General features: G+C 49.0%; 1 protein-coding gene across 1 annotated transcript in view; it reads right to left on the reverse strand.

Annotated features, from left to right (window-relative positions):
* LOC309560976 (4-galactosyl-N-acetylglucosaminide 3-alpha-L-fucosyltransferase 9-like) overlaps nucleotides 1–11,893 on the reverse strand; it is a 31,413-nt gene extending 19,520 nt beyond the window's left edge. The window contains exon 1 of the mRNA XM_082264681.1: nucleotides 11,818–11,893. The gene's annotated coding sequence lies outside the window, so the exon portion shown is untranslated. The remainder of the gene's footprint in view (nucleotides 1–11,817) is intronic.
* Between the last annotated feature and the right edge of the window lie 428 nt (nucleotides 11,894–12,321).

Here is a 12,321-nt window from a genome sequence, read left to right on the forward strand (position 1 = left end):
CACTGATTACATTCTCCTGTGTCCCCGGCGCTGTGAGGCTCCCCCTCCTTCCTCACACTGCAGGCTCTGTGTGAGGAAGGAGCGCCGGCGATGAGAGATGATCTCATATGTTTACATATGAGATCATCGCTCATTGGACGGCCAGATCACGTGGTGAATGGCCGCTGTGATTGGCCATTCACCACGATCTGTGATCGGCCGTGTCCAAGGGACACGGCCGACACAGATTTTCCCCGCAGCGCGCTCGCGGGAGCGCACTGGGGGCGTGTCACTGGGAGGCCGTTTAAAAACGGCCTCCCGAAAATTCGAGTCCGCACTGCAGCCGTATATAGGCTGTAGCGCGGACGGGGGGTGGTTAAAGCGTAACTCCACTTTTGTTGAGAAAAAAAAAAAAAAACATTCCCCTCTGGGTGGTCTCTGTACGTTGCAGGGATTTCATCAAACTTTGTTGCAGATTCCCACCTTTTGTTATTCTGAAGAAATCACCATTTGTTCCTCTGTGCTGAGTGGGTAAAATGGGAGTGATTTCATTTTTACTGTATCTATCAGCTGTGGCAGTTGCAGAGCTCTAATGAGGAAAGCTGTATCCCTTTAGACGTGTTCCTATTGGGAGTATCTCACCAAAAATGACATTTATGTTGCAGGGAATGCCTGAAATCTGGCTTGTATCTAAGGCCCCTTTCACACGGGCTTTCCGATCCGATTGTCAGCTTTTCAGGGGGACCTGATCGGATGCTCCATGCAGCCCTATAGAGCAGCGGATGTCAGCGGAGACAACTCCGCTGACACCCGCAGCTATCCAATCAAATCCTGTCTATGAAATCCAGATGGATGGAAACCCTATTTTCTGGAGGATTGGATCGGATGAGAACGGACAGGCGGTCCGTTTTCATCTGATCTCCCCATAGAGGAGAGCTTGGATCTGACAGCTCTGTCTCTGCACACAGAGCAGAGACGGAGCGGTCATCTGCCTGCTCAGTGGGGATTGGCGGATCGATCCCCCGCTGAGCAGAACGGACTCCGTCAGGAGCACTGCCCGTGTGAAAGGTGCCATAGGCAGACTTCTGGGAAAATTGGCGAGCCAATCACACAAGCAGGAAATTATGTTTCTGGGGTGTGGTCAGTACTCATTCTGTGTACAGAACAGCTCCAGGTAGCCATATTGCACTGCATTTCCATGAAATTACAACAGCTGCAGATTGAAAAGGAAATGTCATTTTTAATAACATTCAATTACAATATGATTTGTGTCGCAATTGTATACACTATATTGTTTTTTCTTTATTTGCTATTTTTTCCCCCTCGAAAGTGGAGTTACCCTTTAATCACTTGCCAACCGCCCCACCCAGATTTACTGCGACAGGACAGCTCGGCTGCTCATAATCACAAAAATGTTCGTGATTATACACACGCAGTTTCGGTGGCGCGCACCCCGCCGGAGCCGCGCTTCCGCTGTTATTAGACACATCGGGAGCAGCTGGCGGGATCACCCCCGGCCTCTCGCAATCTTCGGCTAGAATGACAGAAGAACCACCTGCCTATGTAAACAAAGCAGGCGGGTCTTCTGTCAGAGAGGCAGGGAAAGATCGTGTGATTCAGCCAAGCTGAATCACTGATCTCTCTCTGCCTCTGTCCAACCCATCCCCCCACACAGTTAGTAAGCACAATAGGGAACACATTGATCACCCCTGGGGTTAACCCCTTCCCTGCCAGTGTCACTTATACAGTAACAGTGCATATTATTTAGCACTGGTTATAACCCCTTCCCTGCAAGTGTCATTTATACAGTAACAGTGCATATTATTTAGCACTCATTACTGTATTCATGTCACTGGTCCCCAAAAAATGTCAAAAATGTCAGTTAGGGGTCCGATCTGTCCGCGCAATCTCGCAGTCCTGATAAAAACTGCTGATCGCCGCCATTACTAAAAAAAAAAAAGAAGAAAATTATGAAAAGTTCATAAATCTATCCCGTAGTTTGTAAACACTATAAATTTTGCGCAAACCAAATATACGCTTTATGGGATTTTGTTTTTTTTTAACCAAAAATATGTAGCAGAATTCAAATTGCCCCTAAACTGATAAAAAAAAAAAAAAGATTTTTTAGATTTTTTTATTGGGAATGTTTTATAGCAGAAAGTAAAAAATATATTGTGTTTTGTTCAAAATTGTCGCTTTTTTTGTTTATAGCACAACATCTAAAAAACGCAGAGGTGATCAAATACCACCAAAAGAAAGCTCTATTTGTGGAAAAAAAGGACAATCAATTGTATTTGGGTATGACGTCGCACGACCGCACAGTTGTCAGTTAAAGCAAAACAGTGCCGAATCACAAAAAATGGCCTGGTCATTAAGGGGGTAATTCCTGGTTAAAGTAGAACTATAGGCAAAACTTTTTTTTCTCATTTTAGATAGAGCAAGGGAGGGTTATAACCCCTGTCAGAATTTTGTTTTCCGGCTGTGTCCTATTATGGAGATTTCCCTTCACTTCCTGTCCCATAGCCAAACAGGAAGTGAGAAGAAATCCCTGCAAATTAAGGTAATCCCTTGGGACCCCAAGGACACCAGAACCAGTGTCCCCATTAGAAGATGTCCCCTCTAATACTTTTCTGGGGACAACCCAAAATATGGGAGATCGATCCGTCCATCCCCGCTGAGCAGGTGGATAACAGGTCTGTCTCCGCTCACTGTGCTGAGAGGGACCTGTCAGAGTCCTGCTCTCTATTGGAGAGCGGATGAAAATGGACCGCCTCCAGATGGATGGAAAATAGGGTTACCATCCGTCTGGACTTCACGGACAGGATCGGATAGCAGCGGGTTTCAACGGATATGTCACCGCTGACATCTGCTGCTTCATAGGGATGCATGGAGCGTCTGATCGGGTCCGCCTGAAAAACTGACAGGCTGTCCTGATCGGAAAGCCCGTATGAAAGGGGCTTTACTTTCACTTTCAATGATAATAGTAAACAGGGCAAATAGAGAAAATGGGGGGGGGGGGTGGTCTCGGCATGAAAGAGTGAGGACGCATCCGCCTGGAGATCCCGGCTAATCACCCACATAAGCACCCGTAATCGGCACCTAAGGACCCCTCCTCTCACCCTCCGGTATTCCACCGAAACGGAGGCTGTCGCCACAGCCTCAGAGGACCCCGCGGCCACGTTCCGCATTGATCAATGCCTTTTTCTCAGGAAGCCACGGGACGGGGACGGAGCCTTTCAAGATAGCTCCAGGGCAAGGTACGCAGCCAGTGCGTGCACAGTCTCCCATACCCTCGCCACGGCTCCCACTGACTGCTCCGCTCTCCCCGGCATCCCTGGGCTCCTCCACCGCCCACAGTGGCCCCGATGACATGGCAGACTTGCTGGGCAATAAGGACTTAAGAGCCCACATCCTCTCACTCCCCACCTAGGCGGACCTAGACAAGCTAGCTGACAGGGTGGAGCGGGCCCTGCGACAAGAAATAGACACCATTAAAGAAGACACCACTCACTTGGGGCACCGGGTCGAGACAGTGGAAACCAGTGTGGAGGAATTAATCCCAGTGGTACAGGCCCTCACAGACAGGTGCAAGCAGCAACACAAACGCATTGACGCCTTGCTAGATCAACTAGATGTGGAAAATCGCAGCAGAAGAGGCAACATCCGCATCAGGGGCTTACCAGAGGCCACAGCTCCCCGGGACATCGTGCCCACCCTGCAAGTCCCAAGGGCTTTTTGGGGTGCTGTCAGGACACTGTCCTTACAGCAGATGGGCCTTTGAGGACTGGAGTGGACACAGAACACTGGCCTTGCTATTAATTCAGCAGCATCAGCACTCTCCCTGCTCTAACTAACACTGCAGCTTCAGAATGAATCTAAGATGGATGCTGTCCTTGCTTTTTTATAGGAGGTAGGAGGGTCTGGGAGGGAGGGTATGCTGATTGGCTGGAATGTGTCTGCTGACTGTGAGGTACAGGGTCAAAGTTTGCTCAATGATGATGTATAGGGGGCGGACCGAACATTGCATATGTTCGCCTGCCGCGGTGAAAGCAAACAAGCGATACTTCGCCAGCGAATAGTTCGGGAAATCTCTAGTTGGTACAAGGTCCCCTCGAGACTCGCACGGATCTACCCGGGACAGCCTGATCGCTGCTGGCGGGGCTGTGGGGGTCAGAGCGCCTACCTTCATGTGTGGTGGGAGTGCCCGCTCCTGCGCCCCTTTTGGCTGGATATTCGGGTGCAGATCCTGGCGATCCTGGATGTGGACATCCCTGATGACCCACGGTACTTCCTGCTCCACCTCCCATCCATTCCCCTTAGCCAGTACAGGAAAAGCGTTCTGCCATGTCTCCTCAACGCGGCCCGCCGCCTTGTGCCGATCTACTTGAAACAGTAGGCGGTACCAGCCCGCGAGTCCTGGGTTAAGATGATAAATGGTATAATGGAAGCGGAGGAATGGATGGCCAGGTGCAAAGATCGATATGACAAGTTTTATGCCAAATGGGCTCTATGGACGCACTATGCTACCTGGAGCTCCTCAGGATTTAATGTATACAATACTGTAATGACATCTTATCACGGGCATCCCTGTTGACATTCCACCTCAACCCCACCCCCACTGGACTCTGTCCTCCACTCCTTTTGGGAAACTCTCTGTCCCATGTTACTGCTCCCTGGTTTACCCCCACCTATTTCCCCCTCTATTCCACTTCTGCTTTCCCTCTGACTTAGCCCCTCTTCTCCTATGTTCGGAGCAAAAGGGCTGCCTCCCCGTCCTGCCCTGCTACACCACCTAGCCCAATCCAGCTGGTTTACTGGATGGGGTGGGACGGGTAGGGGTGTTATGTAATGGTATCAACCAATGATCAGACCAGTGGTGATGTGCAATTTCTACTTTACTTAACAATGTGGAACGTAGATTACACAGGAGATCATGTGAACAGGGGTTTGCAGTACAAAACAGTAATATGAGGAAAGGAGAAATATTCATAAAAACGTGTGAAAACAATTATATTGCAGTTCTAGTAATGGCCACTAGATGGCAGCAGAGTGTTCTGAGTTCAGTTTACAGATAGGAAAAGATCTGAATATTCTCACGTGTTCCCAGAGATTGATCGTTCATTCAGCAGACTGGGAGTTGAGGGTATTTCCTGCTGGCACAGACTTCACACAGGCACTGCTGATGCTGACTTTGGTCAGGAGGCTCTGGGGGCCGTAGATAGGACCAACCGACTGCTTGGACAACTTCTCCACATGGACTGTAACAGAGTCCTCTCCAGTGACTGGGGCTTGGATAAATACCGCGTGCTCTTGTGCTCACTGCTGGAGGCCCACACACCAGGCTTATCGAATGAGGACCCAGCACCCGAGGACAGCTCACTTGCCCAGTCACTGCTGTCCCATCAGGCAGGATCTCTCTGAGCACAGGAAGCTGGGCGGAGCTGGCATTTATACTCCCTGGGCATGTCCTGGAACTCAGGGGATGCTGGGAGCCCAGAGGATTATGGGGAATTGAGTTAAAGGGACTTGCACCTGCATCTGGATAAAGGGGCATACCACTACACTCCACTTGAACTTGCGATCCCAGGCAAGTTCACAGACCATACAAAGTCCTCTTGTGCAAAGCATTCAGGTGGTTTCCCAAAGTTGCGCCTCTGAGAACATCTCAAGGGTTGAGGTTCAGGCTCTTCTCCAGGAGCAGGCAAAAGGTGCATCCTCACTTTCAGGCCTCTCCGTAGACAGTGGGTCAGAGGGCTCCACAGCAGGAGTAGGAATCTGAGCTGGGCAATCATTGGGCTGTACGGCATCGTCTGTACCTGTAATCTCTCCTGAGAGACTTGGAGGTAGCAGTGGGGGAACAGGGAATAGCCAACACTGATTCTCTGTTGGGGTTGTTACTAGTGGCTCTGGCTCTGAAACCTGTTCTTCTGGCTCTCTAGATGAGCTCCCATGAATCTCCCTGTAGCTTTCAATAGGCTTAAGGAGCCTGCGGTGCAACCGTCTTGGCCTGTCTTGAGTATTTTGCTTCTGTATGTCATAGACTGGCACTCCTCGGATGGGTTGCCGTAACACAACTCCAGGCATTTCCTCCCATGGAGTTTGTAGCTTACCCTGCTGATGTGCACCTTTGCGCCGGATCAGGACCCTGTCTCCAGGTTTCAGGTCATGGACCTCCGTTCCTGACTCTTCTTGTTCCACCCAGATTCGATCCTTTACGAACTGTTGGACTTCTGACAGGCGTCGCCTCCACTCTTGAATCCAGGATGCTGGAGTATACTCCATTTCTTCAGTGGGGACAACACCCCATAGATCTGTGGGTCCCCCAAGAGTACGGCCGAACACCACATGGTAAGGAGAGCGACCTGTCGCTGAGTGCACAGTATGGTTATACTTCCAAACCACTTCAGCCAAGTAATGGGTCCATCTGGTTCGTTTCTCACGGGCCAGTCCTCTCAACAGCTGTGTCAGGGTACTATTAAACCTCTCACATGCTCCGTTACCCTGTGGGTGGTATGGGGTCGTATGTGTCTTTTTGACACCTAAGGAGTGACACCATTCCTGGAAGAACTCACTTTCAAAGCAGGGCCCTTGGTCTGAATGTATCTTCTGAGGGCAGCCATAAGGGAGACAGAAATGCTTCCACACTGCTTGGGCTGCAGTCTTTGCAGTCTGGTCATGAGTTGGCACGGTTACTGCAAACTTAGTAAAGGGTTCCACCATAACAAGGACATAGCGATGTCCATCTTTTGACATGTCAAGGGTGAGAAATTCAACTGTTAGTACTTCCAATGGGGCAGACGTGTTCCAAGTCATGGGAGGCACCTGGGCCTCAGCCCCTTTTGTCACGGAACATACCGCACAGTGCTGAGATATCTGATCAATCAACTGGAACAGCCCCACACACATGACTTGCCTTTTGAACCAGGCAAATGTCTTGTGGACACCCCAATGTCCTCCTTCCACATGAATTCTTTCTGCCACTTGTCTAGCTCTGGCCCGTGACAGTACGACCTGCCAGGTTACCGAAGAGTCATGGGGGAACATTATTCTGCGATACAATATGCCATCTCTCAAGAGGAAACGTGACCATTCACCCAACAGTTTTTGTGTCTCTGGCAGCAGTCGCGATCTTTCTCTTCTACTGGGCCACCGCTGTAACTGCATCGCTTCTCTTACTGGGGCAATCACAGGATCATTCTTCTGTATTTCCGTCCAGTTATACTCTTTCAATACATGGATGAGGTCCACCCGTGGTTGACTCTTAGGTCTAGCCCTCATTACGAGTGGAATTTCTTCTTCTTCAGCCTCTTCATCCACATCTCGCTGTGGTTGTACTGAAGGGTACCGTGATAGGGCATTGGCCACGTGTTTGTCCTTTAGTGCTGCCAAGGTAAGAAGCAGATTTCTAACTTCTTTAGGTGGTCCCAGGTGGGTAGGACATAGTTTCAACAGCTCGGGCTTCAGCCCCTGGATGATATTCATGCCCAATATCACCTGCGGCTTTCCTTTTCCGGATACACGTGTAACCACCACACCTTTTTGGCCAAGGTCCTGTCCCCACAGTTTTACCTTCATCCAGGTAATCCCAACCACTTCTATAGGAAGTTCGTTGGCAGCTGTCAGTGAGGACCATGGGGTATCTCGACTCATTTTCTTCTTTGGGAAGTATTGCTGGAACAAAGGTTCTGGTAGAATAGTGACTTGGGAGCCAGTGTCGAAGAGACACTCGATCTCTTGGCCATCGAAGCACCCATGTACCACAGGGCAATCGACCCCCACGTCCTCCGTGTGTGACTGGGGAGTCGTTTTGCTGGACCGCCCCACTGCTTGACTCCTAGCGGCGGGGCGCTCTGGGTTTAATGGCCCCCTTGGTATTTGATCAGGACAGTCCCTCAAGCAATGTCCCTTTTGTTGACAGCCCCAACATGGGGAGGGTGACCTCTCCCTTCTTGGTCGCCGGCGGGGCGGTGATCCATTTCTCCATGAAGGGATGTTCTCCCTTGGCCCCCTTGGATTATCTCGCTCGCGCCTCAGCGTGGCAAGTTCTGTCTGGAGCTGGGCCATTCCTTCTGTAAGCTTGTGGATGGCCACCTCCCATGGAGCTATTTGTTCAGTTTGTGGCAGTTTACATGGTTTATCCCCTGTGCTGGCCATGAGAACGTCCACACTGGCACGTCTGGGCTCTGAATACAGGATAGCTGCTTCTAAAATTTCGTGGAATTTTAAGTTTGGGTTACTTCTGTCCTTTTCTTGTAGCTTTTCCCTGACTTTGTCAGACAGAAGTCCATCCAAAAACTGATCCTTCAGCCACCCATCTGTATCACTCCAGCCAGCACGTCCTGCTCGCCTCCTCTCATTGCGTCGGATCTTGGCTGCTATATCCTGCAGTTCCAGAGCGTACTGCGGAATGGATTCTCCCACTCTCTTCCTTCTACTGATAAAGCGAGCCCTAAGATCCCCTAATGCAACCGGTTGGGTATACACTGCTTCCAAGCGGCTGATTATCTTGTCTAGGGAATCCTGGTCCTCTGCTGGAAGGTGCAAAATTAACTTCCTTGCTTCCCCTTCAAGGGCATTAATGGCCAGATCTGCCTGCTGTGTGGGTGGCACCCCATATGACCGGATCAAGCCCCGCAATCTCCTAATCCAGTCATCCAAGTCCTGATCTGGTCCTGTGTACTTAGGCAGTTGCTGTGGTAGCAATCCTGCCAGCAATAGGGAAGCTATGGCAGACTGTTTGACACCCTCAGTGCTGCTTCCCTCACCACTGACTGACATGGCTGATCCTATTCGTGACGCCAAGTGTTATGTAATGGTATCAGCCAATGATCAGACCAGTGGTGATGTGCAATTTCTACTTTACTTAACAATGTGGAACGTAGATTACACAGGAGATCATGTGAACAGGGGTTTGCAGTACAAAACAGCAATATGAGGAAGGGAGAAATATTCATAAAACGTGTGAAAACAATTATATTGCAGTTCTAGTAATGGCCACTAGATGGCAGCAGAGTGTTCTGAGTTCAGTTTACAGATAGGAAAAGATCTGAATATTCTCACGTGTTCCCAGAGATTGATCGTTCATTCAGCAGACTGGGAGTTGAGGGTATTTCCTGCTGGCACAGACTTCACACAGGCACTGCTGATGCTGACTTTGGTCAGGAGGCTCTGGGGGCCGTAGATAGGACCAACCGACTGCTTGGACAACTTCTCCACATGGACTGTAACAGAGTCCTCTCCAGTGACTGGGGCTTGGATAAATACCGCGTGTTCTTGTGCTCACTGCTGGAGGCCCACACACCAGGCTTATCGAATGAGGACCCAGCACCTGGGGACAGCTCACTTGCCCAGTCACTGCTGTCCCATCAGGCAGGATCTCTCTGAGCACAGGAAGCTGGGCGGAGCTGGCATTTATACTCCCTAGGCATGTCCTGGAACTCAGGGGATGCTGGGAGCCCAGAGGATTATGGGGAATTGAGTTAAAGGGACTTGCACCTGCATCTGGATAAAGGGGCACACCACTACAGGGGGCCATACCCTGCAGGTGGGATGGGCCACTTGAGTGGCTCTAGTTACACTTAAATGTGCACACTGCGATTTTTTGACCAGATTGTTCATCTATGTATTCACAAGTGCTTTGTTTGGAATCTCTTCTTTTCGCTCCTGGTATGTTCATAGGTGTTACCTCCCTTTATGTTACCTTTTTGGTTTCTGTTTTGATATGTTTCTTTGTTGTATGATACTTTCTTAAAATAAAGATTATATTAAAAAAAATAGAGAGGATGAATCTCCCTAAGGCCCCTTTCACGTATACAGTCTGTTTTTCATCCATCCGTTGACGGAGGAAAAAAAATGGACATTAAAGCATCTCTATGTAAAAACGGATGACAACGGATGATCATCCATTAACATCCGTTTTCATCCGCTTCCCTCAATGTCCATTTTTGGAACAGATGAATGCTCTATTCTTCATCCGTCAAAAAAACGGATCGGACGAAAAACGGATGTAAACGGACAAACGGTAGTGGATGTAAAAAAAAAGGTTGAAAAAACGGATGAAAAATGGATGAAAAACGGTTGCAAAAATGGATGGAAAACTGATACATTTTGACGTGACTGAACTGATGAACTGAACGGACCGTATGTGTGAAAGGGGCCCAATGGGCCATACACACTATAAGATTTTCTGAAGACTTTTTCCTATAGGCCCCTTTCACACAGGCGGATTTGAACAGTCCCCAAATGCATCTCTATGGGGCATCGGATGTCAGCGGAGACGTGTCCGCTGACACCCGATCCGATTCGTCAAATCTGGACGGGTGGAAACCCTATTTTCCATCCGTTCTCGGATGGGATGAGAACGGACCGACGGTACGTTCCCATCCGATACCCCCATAGAGATGTATGGGGCTCTGACCAGTGGCGGCTGGTGCTCAAAATTTTTGGGGGGGGGGGGCGCAAACAGAAAAATGAGTGACCAGCGTACCCCCAATCAATGCAGAGCGCCACAGCATTGTCCCCAATCAATGCAGAGCGCCACAGCATTGTCCCCAATCAATGAAGAGCGCCACAGCATTGTCCCCAATCAATGAAGAGCGCCACAGCATTGTCTCCAATCAATGAAGAGCGCCACAGCATTGTCTCCAATCAATGAAGAGTGCCAAAGCATTGTCCCCAATCAATGAAGAGTGCCAAAGCATTGCCCCCCATCAATGAAGAGTGCCAAAGCATTGCCCCCCAATCATTGCAGAGCGCCACAGCATTGTCCCCAATCATTGCAGAGCGCCACAGCATTGTCCCCAATCATTGCAGAGCGCCACAGCATTGTCCCCAATCATTGCAGAGCACCACAGCGTGCCCCCTTCAATGCAGTGTGGGCTTCCCCCGGGCTTCCCCCCCGAGACCAATGCACTTACCTGGCAGCGGCTTCTCTTCAGTCCCGGTGGCGGCGGCTTTTCCTCACTCTGTCCCTCCGGCGCGTCTCCACGAGTTCTTCCGGTCCCTCCTCGGCCAATGGCAAGGGGTTTGCCTTGCGGCCAATCAGGAAGCGCGTATCGGACGCGCTTCCTGATTGGCCAGGAGGAGGATCGGTGTGGCAATAGCGAATTTTCATTCACTATTGTCACACAATGGGTGGAGTTGGGACGCACTGCTCTGGGCCCCGTCTCCACCCTTTGCATCGCCCGATTAGAGCCTCTGGCTCTAATCGGGATGTAAAAAAAAAAAAAAAATCCCCATTAAGCTCCATGCGTCCGGCCCACCTGCATGCAGATTAGGGGGCCGAACGCATGGATGGGGGGGGGGCAGCGCCCCTGCGCCCCATATACACATAGTGCAGAGACACAGCTGTCATCCTCCTGCTCAGCTGGGGATCGGCGGATCGAGAAAAACTGAGTCCGTCCGACGGACGGGCTGTGTGAAAGAGCCCTTAGACTTACCCAAACCATATAATATGAGGTCAAACCTAAACACTTTCAATTTGTATGCAATCTGGCAGGCCCTTGCACTACATAGAAAAGGTAAATCTGAAGGAAAAAGTCTTCAGAAAATCTTAAAGTGTGTATCCAGCTTAACAGGGGCACAGACAGCAATAAAAACTGACAGGTGTTCTAATCCCTCTCCACTCTATGCAAAACTAAAAAAAAAAAAAAAAAAAAAAAAAAAAAAGGGAGGAAGTTTTGCCTTTAGTTACACTTTAACATAAAGAAATATGTATGTGCAAAGTTCTATGCAGTATGCCAAGAATTCTAATAAACTAAAATAATGTTCTTCTAAAGTAAACCAGAAAAATATACTTTAGATTAAAAAAATAAATAAACAGTAAATGTCGGTGCTTACCAGATAGTGAGACCTTGTTGCTCTAGAAGTCAAGCTGTGCATAAGGTAAGCTGCTTGGGGCGTCTGGTTGCCAATATACAGTCTTGTCTCACTTAAAGCCATTCTCATTCAGTTATTGAAGGCAATAAATGGACACACCTTTCATCCTGAGAAAGTCAGCAACCAGGTCACCTTGTGAAAGTTTAACCACTTGCTGTCCGGGGCAACTTACATTTTTCTACACACATGTTAAAATCAGCTTTTTTTTCTTTTGCTAGAAAATTACTTATATTCTCCAAAGCTGAGACCCTGGTGAATAAGTCAGCGTCTGTTGCTATTTTATACAGTATGTCACACAATTTTTGTGCTGCAGTTTATAAAATGCAAATTTTCAGGAAAAAACACGCTAAAATGAATTTTTGTACACACAAACACAGCATAAGCCCAATTTTTTAGTAAAATCTACAACAGTTGCGCACACCCGTTAAATGGCAACAAACTATGGTAACTAAATGTGTCCTTAGG

The sequence above is a fragment of the Pelophylax lessonae genome (assembly GCF_965119305.1).
Source record: "Pelophylax lessonae genome assembly, chromosome: 7".
Classification (NCBI taxonomy): Eukaryota; Metazoa; Chordata; class Amphibia; order Anura; family Ranidae; genus Pelophylax; species Pelophylax lessonae.